At 45.9% G+C, this 5,856-nt stretch overlaps 1 non-coding gene across 1 annotated transcript; it reads right to left on the reverse strand.

The window, feature by feature from the left end:
• Window positions 1–4,492: 4,492 nt before the first annotated feature.
• On the reverse strand, window positions 4,493–4,564 carry trnaa-cgc (transfer RNA alanine (anticodon CGC)). The gene has a single exon. It is a non-coding gene; the product is annotated as a tRNA-Ala (tRNA).
• Window positions 4,565–5,856: the final 1,292 nt, after the last annotated feature.

A 5,856-nucleotide genomic window follows, 5' to 3' on the forward strand; every position in this document is an offset into this window, starting at 1 on the left:
ATTCTTCCAACATCACTGTCACATTATTTTTAGGTTCGTAGCAACTCTTACTACATTATTGTTGCATTATTTTGAGGTTCGTAGCAACTCTTACTACATGACTGTCAGCATCACTTTGAGTTTCTTAGCAACTATCACTACATTACTGTTAGCATCAATTTGAGTTCATTAGCAATTCTTCCGTCATTACTTTCGCATTATTTTGAGGTTATTAGCAATTCCTACGACATCACTGTCGCCTTATTTTGAGGTTCGTAGCAACTCTTACTACATGACTGTCAGCATCACTTTGAGGTTATTCGAAACACTTACTACATTACTGTTAGCATCATTTTGAGTTCATTATCAATTCTTACTACATCACTGTCAGCATAATTTTTGAATTCATGAACAATTCTTCCTACATCACTGTAGTATTACTTTGAGGTTATTAGCAGCTCTTACTACATTACTGTCAGCATCACTTTGAGTTCATTTGCAACTATCACTACATTACTGTTAACATCATTTTGAGTTTATTAGCAATTCTTCCTACATCATTGTCGCATTATTTTGAGGTTATTTGCAACTCTTACTACATCACTGTAGCATTATTTTGAGGTTCATAGTGTGGCAAGGCGAGCGGTGGGGAAAAGTTGCCAACTACGCCACCTGGGGGCTTTCACCCCAGGATATAAACAAAATTTCAAAATGACCAGGCTTCCATTTGAACAAAGGCACACAGTTCGAGAGATACAACAGGACAGGACCGTGATTTCCAATTATAAAAATACTTTTATTAGAAAAATAGTTTAAAATGAGCAACAGACTAAATGAATACCAATGGATATAATAAGGAGTGCAAGAGGAATTACCGAAAGGAAAAGGGGACAGGGCTGGGGCTTGCCACGACAGCGGTAACGAAAAGGGGAGGGATCCAAAAAAAGAATACCACACTGCACCCGTGACACAGCAAACCAAAAAAACACGTATAAGGAACCACCACCAGGGGGACCGCTGCCGCTCTGGGCCCTCAACACCTGTCAAAGAAAAGAAAAGAACACCATCAAAAACATGAAATCAAGGCAACCCTCACACACGAACTAAATATCGCTACCCCAATAACTCAACAGAAACTATTTTAAATCCAAATGATCAAAATTAAGGAAATGTCTGCCCCTCTAATTAAAACCAGGCTCCAAGGGGGATGGCTCAGCGCCGATGAGGGTCGGGATGCCCTCTCTTGGCCCACGTTGAGGCTCTTATAAAGGCCGTAGTGCACGGCTTTAACCGCCGTCACTGGGAGCAGAGCCGTTATGAGCCGAATCAGCAAGAATCCAGACTGAAGAAGAGGAGAAGAGAAGAGGAAGAATCAAAACAGCAGCGATTGACGGCTGCGCACTGCAAAATAAACAAGTTCACCTAATTAAAATGTGGATGAAGGACATTACAGAATAACAAAAGCTAAGAATAAACATTTCCTACCGGAGAGCAGAATCGTGGCGTCAGACGAGGCAGGAGGAGGAAGCCCGCAGCCCAGACTACACAAACGATGGCCGGGAGAGGATAATCAGAACACCACAGACCATCGGCAGCTTGATATGAAAGGCAGACAACTACGCGTCTTACCCACAGAAAGCGCACCACGCACACACCGGCCCCAGGGAGACAGCCCAGCTCCCGGTAACACCACACCGCTGGACGGAGCAAAACTGGAGTAAACAGGGGGCCCAGGACACTGAATAATGGAGCAGAGCAAGCATGCATACCTTTGTTTGTAACCAATCTGCTGACCAGCGAGACGCCACCACGAACGGCTGTCGGCTCCGTAAAGGAGGGAGAGGAAGTGGAAAGGACGGAGAAGGGTCGGACCAGGTCTACTGCTAGGTGACCACTCACTATCGTCTGCCATACTGCCCCTCACGGTGGGGAGTGTAGCGCCATCCTGACACAACACTCACACACACACACACTCACACGCGCACACACACACACACTCACTCCCAGTCACTAACCCATACTGTCATCACTTAAACCACCACTGGAGTATTGACAGAGATTCCACACGTTGGTCAACCAGAGAAGCTCCAACTGGTGAAGGTCATCCAACCCTGCATGAAGGTCAACCTGAGGATGGTTTTGATCCATCAACCTCTGGGTTCTGGGCCCACCTCTCTTCCTCTGCTCTACCATTTATTAAACTGGCCTTGATTTAGTATTATTTATTTCTATTATAATTATTATTAATAATTTTATTGACTTCACCCTGATAACCAGGAGGTAACCTGGTAGTCAGAGCAGCGGTGCTCAGGTCTGTGGACTCAGAGGAGGATTATGTCTGGATCTTTTCTTTTGATGTCCTGCTGTCTGCTCTTTGCTTTTGGAGCTTCCTTCAACAACTACCAGGCCTCCTGGGTACTGTAGGAAACATGGTCAAGTTCTTCTGACTTCTCCAGGAACGTCCTGCTCACATTGGTCTGTCTTCATTTTGACTCCTCCCACTGCCACAATGACCAGCCTTTATACTCTTGGTGACTGGGGCCCTGGTTGCTGCAGGCCTCAACACCAGCCTGTGGTTGTGAGCAGTGCAGAACAGAACTGACAGTATCTCCCATGCAGGACCTGGGTCAGCGCCTGGTGCCAGCTGGGGCACCGCTTTAACCTGGACCCCTAGAAGATCTTCTCCAGGAACTGGCCTTTTTGGTTCCATCAAGGCCTGTGAGGATGGTGAAGAGTGATCCTCCACCAGGCAGCACAGTCAGCAGCAGCCATTTTGTTCCACTAGAATCAAGTATGATAGTGACAGACTGGTGAGTACTTGCTAACTGACACTTCCTGTTTTTACTGCTATTCTTCCATGAATGTGCTCATGTTGGCTGGTCCCCAACCACAGTTTCAAAGCCATGATGACATCTTTCATCATCAGACTTATTTTTTCTCTATTAGGACAAATAAGGTTTCAACTGACACGGCTGGCCAACGTCCTGGAGTTCATTCAGCCTGGAGAACCAGGTGCTGGTTCCTTCTTTTACCAGGCAGGAACAGGCAGCAGATCCAAGATCAGTAGGTGCGGATGTCTGCTTTGACTGGTAGGAGGAAAGAGAGCAGGAGAGCTGGTCAGAGACAAAGACAGATCATGAAGAAGGAGTGCTGTATTCTGCTAGCACATGCTAGTGACAGTCAGAGATCAGGAGTCTCAGCAGGGAAAGATTCATCTCTTATTTCAGAGGATAGTTGGACGTTCACTGGAAGACAGTGACGTGTGGTGAGGTTCATGGCTGGTGAGGCACCGACTCCATCACAATCAGATCTGTCAACATGAAAAAAAACCTGCATTTGATAATAAAAAACAGTCAAAAAATGTTCTCCATGTTTTGGCTTCTGTCTGCCACAGCTTCTTCAGCGCTCTGGATACTTTAGCGTGAACCTCCTGCTTCCATTGAAAATCCAATTTAGAAAATTGTTTTAGCTTAGAAATGGAATCCTCCATTGTGACATTACGGCCACTCAGGAGAAAAACAATAACTGAATGACTGCACTTGACTTTCCTAACAGTAAATTGTAGCTCGCTGTCACTTCTTCTTCTGCAGTGGACCGGAGGAGGCGCAAGCAGAATCCCTGGGCTCACTAGCGCCTCCTCCATGAGGCAGGAGTACTGCGTGCCTCACCCGGCACCTTTTCGCAGCCGTTTTATGATCGCTCAGCACAAGAAACACGTTACACTCAGTGTATACAAAAACACTCTACATGATATTCACCAGCTAAACTATAGAAATGTAGTTTGTTTAGCAGAAGTATTTGAACATTTTAATAGCGCCATAGAAAGAGACAGCAATACGGGCTCCCTGCATAGCGCGCAGCACAGTTTGCCGAGTCATTGAGCAATGCCTGGTGAGGCTCAGCTGCCTGGTGCCTCACCGCACGTCTCTTCTCAGTATTTGAACGATAAATATGAAAAATCTGTGATTTTGAATAAAAAATAACTTAAAACTGGTTGAGTTAAGCAGCTCACAGTAACTGCCTCAGTCACACAGCAGATAGACTCCTTTCTATAACAAGATAAGCAGTAGAAAATGGATGGAAGTGATGATGAACTGATGAACAGGTGATTTGTCCAAAAGTCAACATCAGATTCATTTGCAATCTGTGGAAGCAGTTTCATCTTGAGGTTCCAGGTAAGAACAGCCAGCTGTGGGCTGACACACATCTCTTCAGGAGCACTTCTATGCTCCAAACTTGCCAGGTTGAATTGTGTCTGTATTCTGAGGGCAGCAGGAGGACGGAGGAGTGAGGACACACACATTTGGAACTGAGAGCAGCTGTGTGTGGGATTTCCCCAGCAAAGATAAAACCAGCTCCTTCATGCTGGCTATGAAGGCTCACAGCCACACTGACCCTGCTACAAATACTTTGATATGCAACAGACTGGTTTCTCTTCTGGTAGTTTGTTTTCAACTGTTGTCACATTTATGGATCAATTTAGCTGTTAAGATGAAGGCTCCAAAGGACCAGCTGGAGATGCCGGGGATTGAACCCAGGGCCTCATACATGCGAAGCATGCGCTCTACCACTGAGCTACATCCCCTCTGGTAGAGTCACTGTTTAACTGATCAAACACAAATTTTAGGGATAAAAAGGAAGTCAGCCTGTGATCTCAAAGGCTCTGTGATCTCAGGAGTTTCACTGTGATGTCAGCCCACACAACCTTAGACCACAGAGGCAAGTCAGGCTCCAGGAAGCTGAGGCTGCTCCGTTCTCAGTCCAGTCCAGAGTGAAGGTTTCCCTCTCAGAAGCTTTCCAATCCAGCCCAGATCCTCTCTGACTAGCAGGAGTCTTTGACGAATAAAAAATCATTATATTGAACGTCTGCACATCCTCAGAATAAAGTAAAAGTATTTGTGTTCCTAAAATAATCTCCAGATGCTAAGATCAATTATTAACATTGATTGACAGCTCTAAACTGAGCCACCATCACTATACAGTTGCAACTGAAATATTTAGAAATATTTCAAGGAAGCAGCAGGCCCTCATCCGCCCCGGTCCACCCGACTGTGTCCCCTATGACAGCTCGCTTCTGGCAGAGGCAGTTAGGTTGAGGACCGTTGCTGATGTCATCAACTGATGTCTCCATCACAAAAGGTGACAGACAGGATGGTCATGGACATAAAACAGAGGCCTAAGAATGAGAAAGAATGGTTGTCCTGACTGAAGTTTAGCTTGAGCTTTTTAATTTGTTACAAAAGGAAGTACTGGTACAAGTAAAGGCAGGCGAACTTTCCACAAATATTCAGAATTGACTTTGACAACCAAAACATGAACCAAGACGACAAAATAGTGAACATGAAAAAGGAACCAGTCCCACCTTCTTGTGTGTTCCTGCTGAAGTAAATGTTTATGAAGATTTGTTGTGTTCTTTTTCCAAAGGTCCAGCCAGCATTGCAGGTCTCAGGAGAAGGAGCCACTTCAGCAGGATCTGTGGGACAAATCCCCCCACGGTGAGACCTGTCCAACTCCCTGCAGCTCTGCAAGTTTTACCAACTCTTCATTCCAGCTGTTTGGTTGAATCCCATTTTTTCACCTTTGAACCTTTTGAACACTGATGAGGAGGTGAGGCTGGAGGCAAAACCACAACCTCACGTCAGCTCACAGGATGAACCAAAATGCCAGACACTTCCTGTCACTGCTCCAGCACCACCTGTCTCCCCTCCATGTCTTTACCATCTGTGCAGCTTCCTGCTGTCCCTGGACCCTCACAGGTGATCGCTCCACCTGGAGCCTCACAGATGGGTTCTAACCTCCCAATACCTGCAGCCCAGCCTCAACCCACTCAGACACAGTCACCCATTCAAGCTGGGCCTGGTACCACACTCCAGTACA

The sequence above is a fragment of the Aulostomus chinensis genome, chromosome 1 (genome assembly GCF_037954235.1).
Source record: "Aulostomus chinensis isolate RoL2024-O1b breed Wild chromosome 1, RoL_Achi_v1.0, whole genome shotgun sequence".
Taxonomy (NCBI): Eukaryota; Metazoa; Chordata; class Actinopteri; order Syngnathiformes; family Aulostomidae; genus Aulostomus; species Aulostomus chinensis.